Consider the following 13,245-nt stretch of genomic DNA (forward strand, 5'->3'; position numbering starts at 1 on the left):
TAACATTGCTAACTTGCAATACTTATCATAATTATCATGCTCCCACTAACATGATGATTATTAGCATAAACTTATGCTCCCACTAGCTTTGACATGTACTCAGAAATCAGTTGGACTTCTAGAAATCAATACTTTATTGACTTTCTTACCAAAGTTCATATTTCTGATACTAGATTGCTTTGATAAAACTTTATCAATATCACACACCTTTTCTTAGATATCTCAGAGGTGTGTCTAAACAATTTTAAGAACTATGAAAAGGGATGATGTAATCATAGTCTTGATTGTTTAGACCTTTGCCACTTCTCACAAGTCCATGTTAGTGTGCCGGTAAACCGCACACGCTCCACTAACGACTTTGAGAATGCAAATATCACAATTGCTATCTAGCTAAAATCTACTTAGTGAAAATGTTTCCTCACCATCATTTTCATGAATCGGAGAGAAACCTTATGACACTTAGATTTAATGGTGTATGTTTTCTTATCCATGTGAATTGTCAAAACCATAGTCGCAAGACAAGGATGATGACAAATCCAAGCTCATATGGACTGAACTCAATCTTAATTTCTTGCCACCTGGCAGCTTAAGGGCCTGCCATTGCTTCCAAGTTGTTGTGCAACCAATTAAGAACTCTAAGAACTCATATGCAAAGCCAACTTTAATTGGAATGGGCATAGAATATTTCAACACGATAGATTATGAACCTCAAGTCGTGTGCTAGTGAAGAACTTCAGTTTTTATTCTTGATTAGTTCTTGAGACTTTCGAGACCTTTAAGACTCCCACCGTCCTCTTGACATATAAGACTTCCTTGTCAGATATTCAAGAGATACTGTGGATTCTAATCAAGACAAACACTTCACACAATTGGCCTTACATTTGACAAGTGTTTTAAACCTTCTTTAAGACATGTCACTCAAGTTACAATCTCGGAGTATGACTCTAAGACTTGTATTGGAACGAAGTATGACTCATCTTCTTGATTTAACCATTTCAACAATTCAAGATTCATCTTCTTAGTCATAAGAATGCACTAAGATTTCATTAGAGAACTAATTGTGCTATGGTTTTTAATCATTAAGATGATCACAAAAACTGATACTAAAGTACTCTCTCATCTTTTTAGATTTGAGAAACCTTTATCTTTCTGCCTACTTTGACTCTTCTTATTCATTCTGCCTTACATTGAAACTTTTCCAATGTTTCAGAATTATACTTAAACTTGTAAGTATAACCATACTTACTGAACTAAATTAAATCATGACGAATAGTCTTATCGATCATTTATGGTGGACTTAATCATTGCACAAGAATGTGTACTCGATCCCTTAGTCCTTCACTTGACTCACATATACATGTGAAAAGGGAACTAGTCTTAATTTTCCAAAGATTGAAAAATTCTCATTCATCATGCTATACAACTTGCATGATTCCAAGTTCCAGTCCAATTGAAACTTGGGTGAAGAGGATCTTTCCTTATTTCGTAATTTAGACATTACCACAAATGAAAGAATCAATTTCATATTTCCACTCTTTCTATTAATGGAATCATATATGCAACAGTTTTTCACAAACGCCATTGTAAGGATACATAAAATAAATAAAATAAAAAATTTCCTTTTATTTTTAAATACTTTGCGGAAAAACTTATCCTTACAATACATATGAAAACTTGTTGTTATCTATTCCTAAACAATATCTCATAACTCCTAAGAAGTATCTCAAGAATCCGATCTTCAAACTATGCGATAGAAATCCATCTACGCGATCAGATTCAGCATATTCTTTCTTTAAGTTTCTTCACTTTTCTTTGATTCTTAAAAAATCACCATGTGACCCAGTCGCATCATGTATCAAGAATCTCATAATAGAAACTTATCCGAGTTAGATAGTGGACTTTACCTGAAGTAGAGTCAAACTTATTGACTTTAACACCCTTAGGTAAACTGGCAGCTTTGCAACTAATGCCCCTTCCTTTGGCAATTTAACATATGGACGCTTTGGTAATGGAACATGGGACTATCACAGAATTAGCTTTTCTCTTTACCATTTGGTCAACCTAGTTGACTATGGCCGATCCCTTTCCATTGGGAAGAGAGAGCTGTACTGGATATCCAATGTCATTATTGTTAATGTCCACAAGTTTTAGGAAGTTGATCTTAGCAAGTAGATAAGATCATTAAGGGTCTTGTCATAGTCTGTTTCATAGGAGTCCCAAAGGAACTCACTATGTGACTTAGAAAGTGATTGAACCACCAACTTTCTCAAGACTTTGACACCCAACTCTCTCGGCTTGTCAATATCTGACTACATCTCCAAGATGTGACCACATATAGACCTTTACTTGCCAATAGGGCTTGAGTGACCTTAAACTTTTCAAGAACTTGTGGGTTAGGGAGAATAACTAGAGGAGGTGAAAGAAGTATGATTTCCATGGGACATCATCTTAATTTAGGAAAGCTTGTTTCAAGAGATTTGGGAAGATCATAAATGTCTAAATCAGACATCTTTTTGGGAGATATTCAAGATAGTTGATATAAAGTCCTTGATATAACACCCAATATGAAACATTATGGCTAGGACCCAACACAATACTTTTATAACTTAGAAAAGGGATGCCGTAATCCAAGCTATAAAATATTTGAAGGTAGGTGAATGACGATTCACCAATTTCCACCAAGATAAACGAAATGTAGTATTAGTTTTTAATTGGTTTTGAAACTCCTAGATCTTTGAGATTCATTCAACTTTTCAATGGCATGTTTCAATCTCGAGTGTGCCCTTCAGGTTTTGTGACTGGGATGCCGAGGATCACAAAACAAGGTGTGAAGTAACCATGCAAATATACTGGGTACCCTTAATATTTACCCCTTAATCGATGTGCCGGTTAACCACACATACTCCACCGATACTATGATAAATATTAAGTTACCCTTTTCCTACCTTGTTAAGTCCAGGTTAGCGTGCCGACTAACCACACACGCTCCACTAACCGACTTAAACAAAGTGCAAAGTGTAATTTCATGGCTTAGCACCAAATTCACATTTTCCTAAGTAACTAAGATTGGGTATTAATAAGTGTTTAGTTACTTAGTATTTATCATTAATACTTTTAATGAAGGGATAATTCTAGTCTTTGTCCTACCCGTTCGGCAAACGACCCTCCACCGGTCAAGGAAGCATTGGGTGAGAGTGGACACCCATTAAACTGCCATTTTATAGGCAGTAACCTTATACCCCCTTATAGACCGGCTTCGTGAACGAGGCCTACTAACGGTAAGAATGACTTTACTCTTATACATACATATATATATATATATATATATATATATATATATATATATATATTATTAACGATAATATTATAAAGTATAAGGGTTGAATTTTAACTTCTTAAAATTCTAAGGGCTAACTTGGAATTAAAGTATTCATAAGAGAAAACTTTTCAAATTTCAAAACTTGAGGGCAAGTTTTGAAACTATTCAAAACTAATTAATTCCATAACTTATGTGTTTAAAGTAGTTTTAATTAAACGACTCTTCAAGTTCCATAACGTGAGGACAAGTTATTCAGACTTTAAACTAATAAAAGAATGTACCTTTTCTTTATTTTGTAACTTATGGAATTAATAAAGGTTACACATTTTATTACTTAATGAAGTGACTCTTGAATCTCCATAACTTGTGGAAAAGTCGCTTCATTTTTTGTAACCATTGCGAACTTTTATGAGTTTTATGAAACTTAAATGTGACTTTTCATATAACTTGACGACAAGTTACGAAAACACATTTTAGAATCAACTCTTAGATTAATTTGGATTGAAAACAACAATTTCACATAACTTCCTATTAATCTAAGCAACTGATAAGAACAAGATAATTCAAATCAAACATTTTCATGTAATTAGTTTAAACCTTAAACTAATACAAAACATGAATCTATTGACAATTATCTTTGAAATTGGATTAGGATGAACATTACCACATCAAAAACAAGCTTATAAGTCCAAAAAAATCTCAGGGTAATGTTCCTAGTCCAATTCCATCCAAAACAATCAAATATATGTTGTCTGGGGTTCCAACTCGTCGAGTGCATGAACAAACTCAGCGAGTTGGATGCATTTATCCTTGGACTCGGCGATTCCATCAGTGCACTCGGCGAGTCTGCTGAGCAGACAGCATAAAAACTCGAATTTTTAGCCAATTTTGCAAGTATAACAAGAAAACAAGCCTAGGCTCTGATACCACTGTTGGGTTTTGAGCATTCTAACACTCCTAAGTGTACATGCAACCCTAAATACCTTGGATCTATGTTTTCTCTATTATACATGAAGATATGAACTTCCAAGGTATTCATCCTAACTAGCATACAAACCAATGAATATAACAAGATAGAATGCATACCTCTTTGATGTAGAATGTTTTCTTGAAGCTTGAGTGCCTAGTGCCCCAAGTGTGACACCTCAAATGGTTCACACAACATCATATGCTCTTAGAAAGACTTGAGAGAACTCTACACTTCATGAAAATTGGCTACCCCTATCACTCTCACACATAGTGGCCAATTTCTTTAACCATGGGATTCTTTTATATGGTGGCTATTAGGGTTACACCATGTAACTCATAATTTTACCCATTCCTTATGCTCCATGGATTTTAACCTCCATGGAGTATCCATGGGTCACCCCATGGACTTAGTCCAACATAAGGAATCTTGGATCGCAAGCCCACATATATAAGAATGAATGATTTACACAATCAACCCATATATTTAATTAGTCTTCTTTTGATCACTTAATTAATCCTAGATTAATTCTTGATCAATACTAATTAAATAATCTTATTAATATATTAGAACTTATAATATATTAACCAACCTTAAGTGTTATTTCTCTCATTATAGTCTGTCCAAATGCATGATGCCATGCAACCCAAATGGACCATTCCAGGTCGGGTCAAGTCTCACCAATTATAGTTATGGACTTAGACGTTAATCCAACACTTATCTTATGCATCTACATAAAAATCATGAAAAATGTGTTTGTTAACATATATGTGCATGAAATCTTGTGGATATGGGTTGCACACTCCAAAAATGGCGAAAAAGAAAACGTGTTGTCCTCAAACATTCTTAACTTTTGGACATATACAATTTAAACACTTATACTTACACAAATATTTGCATATAATAAATTTCATGGTAAAATGTGTATTTTGTAGAAATATTGACTTACTAGAGTCACAACAAATTAGAATATTTTGTGTTACAAACTCTCAAACTAATTTTGGTGTATTAAACAAACTACAAAATTTGATACTTTGCTAATATTAATTTTAGTAGTAAAATACTTTTAACTATGTCGACACGATATTTGAATGGCTTAAAAAGGTGAGAAATTATGCTATATGATATGTAAAATACAGATTATATGCAAAAAGTGTTATAAATAATCTAACCGAAATGATATACAAAGCAGAAACTATGACAGAAAAATAAGTGTGTGATAAATTGCATGTCATAAAAACTCTAAAGGCATGGATAATAAATCAGCATGTCATAAAATCTATCAAGCGCACGTCATAAGCTCAATAATATGAAATCTGGTAATCGCGTGTCAAAAAACAGCTGTCACAAGTTTGAAGGATATGTTAATTTCTTAATCGATATAGGGACTTGAAATTCACGTAAATCCGTTAATGCTCTAGTAAAACACCTTCCTTCACTGTACCTACCTAGCGTACACCGTAAGTGGTGGGTTTTGAGCAATCTAACACTCCTAAGTGTACATGCAACCCTAAATACCTTGGATCTATGCTTTCTCTATTATACATGCAAATATCAACTTTCCAAGGTATTGTTCTATTCTAGCATACAAAACTTTGAATAACACAAGTTAGAATAACATACCTTTTGTTGGTGCTTGTCTTCATGAAGCTTGAGTGCCTAGTGCCCAAAGTGTGACACCTCAAATATTTCACACAACACCATAAGCACTCGGAATAACTTAGAGAGAAATTAGAACACTTCAAGAATCGGCTTGCCCTCCATGCATATCTAGTTGCCGATTTCTCACATCAATAAGATGCTGATATAGTTGTTATAATTAGGGTAAACCCTAATTGTCATGGCTTTCCATTTCCTTGGATCCATGGGTTCAAATACACCATGGAGCATCCACGGAGCATCCAATGGGTTTGAGCCCAACTTGATAATCCATGGAGCATTAGCCCACTATATAAGTATGGATGATTTACACAAGCAACCCATATATTTAATTAGTCTTCTTTTGATCACTTAATTAATTCTAGATTAATTCTTGATCAATACTAATTAAATAATCTCTATTAATATATTAGAACTTATAATATATTAATCAACCTTAAGTGTTATTTCTCTCATTTTAGTCTATCCAAGTGCATGATGCCATGCAACCCAAATGGACCATGCCGGGTCGGGTCAAGTCTTACCAAGTATAGTTATGGACTTCGACATTAATCCAACAGTCACCCACTTGGATAAGTCTAAAAATATTATTGCAAGTATGACTTCAGAACCCGACTAGCAATCGTAGCTCTTAAAAGCTTATGTCGAACTCTGACCTTGTAGATGAACTCTAACCTTTCTCAATGACTTGTCCATTAGATAAGTGATCATATATTCCTCCATTCTAGATATCATATGGACTGAGACATGGATTATAATCATTCTCTCTGTCCATTCGTTGTTTCCCGATTTATGATTTATGATGACTGACTAATTAAACAAATCAAATTAGTCCAGGCCCGGCCGAGCACTTCCATTTGTCATCACTAAATCATCGAGGGGCCCACAAATATCACTTTTATCCCGAAGGTAAAAGGAATGGATAAACTTCGACTCATATGCTTGTACTAACTATTTGTTGAATCATACACAAAGGCACGTTTTATAACATCGAGTTACCAATGCGTTTACGTGCAATCAATGTATAACCAACTGATAGTCAACAACTCATATCTCTAGGTTTGAAGAATATAAGATATTATCATCTCATGATTCACTCGTGATAAAATCCATGAAGTGAATCCAAATGAGCGTGGGTTGAATCCAATACTCAGCCCTTATGAGTACTCATGAATGTTGTAGCAACTATTGCATTGTCTAAAGCACTTTAGACAAATCATACAAGCCAAATTCATGACAGTCTTGATTCATATCTACTTCCAACATATGACCGACCGTGGATGGTTTGAATAACTTGGTCATTCAGGAGAATGACCTAGTCATTCTGGAAGTCAAAACATGCAAAGTGAAACACAAAATAATACTAGTCCTATATGGCCTCAACACGTTGAGCGTAAATAAAACACCTTTTATCTAAGCACCATATTGATCACTCATTATTCATGTCTCGATTAATTAACTTAATACTTGAATTGAAACAGTAGTGATGCCATGCTCCAAGCATGCATACTATGTTTCTCTAAACAATAGCTATGCCATACTCCAAGTATGCACACTATATTTACAAGTGGTCATCTCTTTGTTAAATGTATATCAATTGAACATGACTTCAATGATTCTCATTTCACAATCCCAATCCTTATTGTAAATGTAAGAATACCAAGTTCTTGTCATTTACCATAATCTATGCAATGATCCTCTTGTACTGATATTCACACAAGTCACAAAGACTTGGCAACAAACATTACAAAGTATTCCAATGGAAAGCAATTCCATGGAGATGAAGTCTCAAATTCAAAGTACATTCCTTTGAACATCCTTCTTTGCATTAAGTTCTTTAATCTTACACAGATTCAAAGAATAACTTCCACCTATGGAAACAATTCCATATTCCCATCTTGACCATTACTTTTGAACAAGAGTTGCCTCTTTCCAAAATATGTCAATATGATCCTTACTCTATACTTCCAATTGTCCATGAGTAACCAAACTTTGGAAAACCCGAAATTGTTCTCGACAATTGCTTAATCATCTTAGTCATATCCAGTTCTAATCCATTTTCCCTTCTTAATGCCCTAAGCATTAGGAAAATTTAGAATGGATGAATATTATAACACATGCAATCGATCCTATATCCGAAGCATATGGGATACGATTCATGCTATAAAATTTTTATTTGCCATGTTCTCATAATTCGAACTATGAAGAGGGATGCCGTAATCATAATCGAATTTTGAGAAAGCAACATATATAGAAATTCCTTATGTTGAACCATTCCAACATAACATTCTATATATTCTTGACTAAAGTTGATTAAAATCTCAATCTAAGCTTGTAGAATTGAAATGAAGTATAAATTTCTCTCCCTTAATTATAGTAAAACAACTTTTTCAAAGCGAGTTGAAACTTTTTGTCTTCTATAATTAACATTGCTAACTTGTAACATAATCATCATGCTCCCACTAGCATAATGATTATTATCTAACTAGCATAACACTTTATGCTCCCACTAGCTTTGACATGTACCTAGAAATCAGTCAGATTTCTGATACTAGATTGCCTTGATAAGACTTTATCAAATCATACACCTGGAGTCTAACCCTTTCCTTGGATAGCTCACATGTGAGTCTAAACCTTTGCCATTCTCATTAGTTAGTGTGCCGATTAACCACACACGCTCCACTAACGACATGAGAATGCAAACTTCACACTTGCTATCCACTTAAATCTACTTAGTGAAAGAGTTTCCTCACCATCATTTTCATGAACCGGAGAGAAACCTTATGACACTTAGATTTTGATGGTGTATGTGTTCCTATCCATGTGAATTTGACATAACCATAATCACACGACAAGGTTAATGACAAATCCAAATTCATATGGACTGAACTTGTGCAGTCTTAGTTTCTTGCCACCTGGTAGAACAAGGGCCTACCATTGCTTCCAAGTTGTTATGCAACCAGTTGAGAACTCTCAGAACTCCAATGCAAAACCAAATTTAACTGGAATGGGCACAGAATATGTCAACACGATAGGTTACAAACCTCAAGTCGTGGTCTAGTGATTAACAAAACTCCTGATTAGTTCTTGAATCTATCTTAAGATCCTTTTAAGACTCCCACTGACCTCTTGACATATAAGATTCTCTTTGTCAAGAACCATTCCTTGACAAAAACGAATATTCAAGAGTTAGTGCAGATTCTTATCAAGTTAAACACTTTTCACAATTGGTCTTAGTTGGTCTTTGTTTTATCCAAAACATCACAACTTACCAATTTCAAATGTACAAGAGTAAGAACACATTTTACTCTACATTTAACAAGTGTTTTAAACCTTTCTTAAGATTATGTCACTCAAGGCTTAATCTTGGAGTATGACTCTAAGATTTAATTTTGGAACGAAGTATAATTTATCTTTTGATCTAACCATTTCAACAATTCACGATTCCTCTCCTTAGCCAAACAAAATGAACAAAGGTGTCCTTAGAGGATCAATTGTGACATGGTTTCATAATCACTATGATAATCATAAAACAAGATACTCAAGTACTCTCCCATCTCTTTAGATTAGAGAAACTTTTATCTTTCTGCTTTATTTGATTCTTCTTACTCATTATGTCTATCATTGAAACTTCTCCAATGATCCATAACTATTCTTAAACTTGTAAGTATAACCATATTTACTAAACTTTAGTAAATCATAATGAATAATCTTATCAACTTTGTGGTGGACTTGATCAGTGCACACCCAAGTGTATCTGATCCCTTTGTCCTTCACTTGATTCACATATACATGTGAACAAGGAATTAGACTTAATTTCCCAAATATATAAAAATTCTCATGATCATACAATACAAGTTGCATGATTCCAAGTTTCTATCCAACTGAAACTTGGATGATGAGAATCTTTCCTTATTTGGTAAATTATGTCACTTCCACTAATGAAAGAATCAAATCCATTTACCCATATTGCTTATCAATGGAAACATATAACCAACAAATTTTCACAAATGCCATTGTAAGGATACTTAAAATAAATAAAATCAAAACCATTTTTCTTTTATTTTAAAACTTTGCGGAAAAATTTATCCTTACAATCCATATGGAAAACTTGTTGTTATCTATTCCTAAGCAATATATCATAACTCTTAAGTAATAACTCAAAATTCTGATCACTGAACCATGCGATCGAAATCCATCTTCGCGATCAGAATCAGCATATACTTCCTTTAAGTTTCTTCACCTTTTCTTTGATTCTTAAAACATCAACATGTGACCTCGTCACATTATGCAATAAGAATCTCAGAATAGAAACTTAATAGAGTTAGACAATGGACTTTACCTGAAGTAGAGTCAAACCTATTGACTTTACCATCCTTAAGATGTTTCAGGTAAATTTAGCAGCTTCGCAACCAATGTCTTTCCTTTGGCAACAGAATCATATGGACCTTTGGGAAACGGTACATGGGACTATCACAGACTTAACCTTTCTCTTTACCATTTGGTCAACCGAGTTGACTATGGCCGATCCCTTTCCATTGGGAAGAGAAAGTTTTTCCTGGACCCCCAATGTCACCATTTTCAATGTCCAAATAGGTTTGGAAAGTAGATCTTCCAATCCAATTTGCTTTACTAATGCTCCAAATCACTGCTGATTTAGCATCATCAAGCAAATAGGTAAGATCATTAAGGGTCTTGTCGCGACCTGTCATCAGGGAGTGACTGAAGAACCAAGTCGGCAGCCAGCTACCCCGAGACTTCGACACCCGACTCTCCCGACTTGTCAATATGTGGCTTAATTCCCAAGATCTAAGCACATATAGACATTGCTTGCCAATAGGGATTGAGTGACTAGTCTTAAAATTTGTGGGATAGGGAGATTTATTGGAGGAGGTGGATGAAGTGAAGTATGATTTCTAGTCCCACAAATGTCCAACAAAAGGGATTGATCTTTCACCTTCATTGCCATTTGGGATATCATCTTCATTAGGAAGCTTGCTCCTAAAGATTTGGGAAGACCATAGCTGTCTAAACTAGACATCTATAATGGGAGAAATTCAAGTTAGTTGATTTAAAGTCCTTAATATAACACCCAATATGAAATATTAAGTCTAGGACCCAACAACCTATTTATAACTGGAAGAGGTATGCCGTAGTCCAAATTATAAAATAGTTGAAGGTAGGTAAATGACGATTTACCAATTTTCACCATGAAAACGAAATATTTTATTATTAGGTTTTATTGGTTTTGAAACTCCTAGATCTTTTGAGATACATTGAACTCTTCAATGACATGTTTGAATCCCGATTGTGCCCTCTCAAATTTGTGACTGGGATGCCGAGGATCACAAACAATGTGTGAATAACCATACAAATTGACTTGGTACCCTTAACAATATTACCTAATCGATGTGCCGGTTAACCACACACGCTCCACCGATCTATAAGAAAGTCAAGTTACCCTTTGCCACTCTTACTAGTCCATGTTAGTGTGCCGTTTAACCACACACGCTCCACTAACGACTTGGTAAGGTACAAAGTGTAATTTTATGGGCTATCACCTTTTCATATTTTCCTAAATAACTAAGATTGGGAATTTATAAGTGTTTAGTTAATTAGTATTTTTCATTATACTTTTAATGAAGGGAGAATTATAGTCCATTCCTACTCGTTCGGCTAACGACCCTCCACCAGTCAAGGAAGCGGTGGGTGAGAGTGGACACCCATTAAACTGCCATTTTATAGGCAGTAACCTTATACCCTCTTATAGACCGGCTTCGTGAATGAGGCCTACTAATGGGTTAGGGAGAATAACTAGAGGAGGTGAAAGAAGTATGATTTCCATGGGACATCATCTTAATTTAGGAAAGCTTGTTTCAAGAGATTTGGGAAGATTATAAATGTCTAAATCAGACATCTTTTTGGGAGATATTCAAGATAGTTGATATAAAGTCCTTGATATAACACCCAATATGAAACATTAAGGCTAGGACCCAACACAATACTTTTATAACTTAGAAAAGGGATGTCGTAATCCAAGCTATAAAATATTTGAAGGTAGGTGAATGACGATTCACCAATTTCCACCAAGATAAACGAAATGTAGTATTAGTTTTTAATTGGTTTTGAAACTCCTAGATCTTTGAGATTCATTCAACTTTTCAATGGCATGTTTCAATCTCGAGTGTGCCCTTCAGGTTTTGTGACTGGGATGCCGAGGATCACAAAACAAGGTGTGAAGTAACCATGCAAATATACTGGGTACCCTTAATATTTACCCCTTAATCGATGTGCCGGTTAACCACACATACTCCACCGATACTATGATAAATATTAAGTTACCCTTTTCCTACCTTGTTAAGTCCAGGTTAGCGTGCCGACTAACCACACACGCTCCACTAACCGACTTAAACAAAGTGCAAAGTGTAATTTCATGGCTTAGCACCAAATTCACATTTTCCTAAGTAACTAAGATTGGGTATTAATAAGTGTTTAGTTACTTAGTATTTATCATTAATACTTTTAATGAAGGGATAATTCTAGTCTTTGTCCTACCCGTTCGGCAAACGACCCTCCACCGGTCAAGGAAGCATTGGGTGAGAGTGGACACCCATTAAACTGCCATTTTATAGGCAGTAACCTTATACCCCCTTATAGACCGGCTTCGTGAACGAGGCCTACTAACGGTAAGAATGACTTTACTCTTATACATACATATATATATATATATATATATATATATATATATATATATATATATTATTAACGATAATATTATAAAGTATAAGGGTTGAATTTTAACTTCTTAAAATTCTAAGGGCTAACTTGGAATTAAAGTATTCATAAGAGAAAACTTTTCAAATTTCAAAACTTGAGGGCAAGTTTTGAAACTATTCAAAACTAATTAATTCCATAACTTATGTGTTTAAAGTAGTTTTAATTAAACGACTCTTCAAGTTCCATAACGTGAGGACAAGTTATTCAGACTTTAAACTAATAAAAGAATGTACCTTTTCTTTATTTTGTAACTTATGGAATTAATAAAGGTTACACATTTTATTACTTAATGAAGTGACTCTTGAATCTCCATAACTTGTGGAAAAGTCGCTTCATTTTTTGTAACCATTGCGAACTTTTATGAGTTTTATGAAACTTAAATGTGACTTTTCATATAACTTGACGACAAGTTATGAAAACACATTTTAGAATCAACTCTTAGATTAATTTGGATTGAAAACAACAATTTCACATAACTTCCTATTAATCTAAGCAACTGATAAGAACAAGATAATTCAAATCA

The sequence above is a fragment of the Lactuca serriola genome, chromosome 3 (assembly GCF_051521515.1).
Source record: "Lactuca serriola cultivar US96UC23 chromosome 3, Lser_US96UC23_V15, whole genome shotgun sequence".
Classification (NCBI taxonomy): domain Eukaryota; kingdom Viridiplantae; phylum Streptophyta; class Magnoliopsida; order Asterales; family Asteraceae; genus Lactuca; species Lactuca serriola.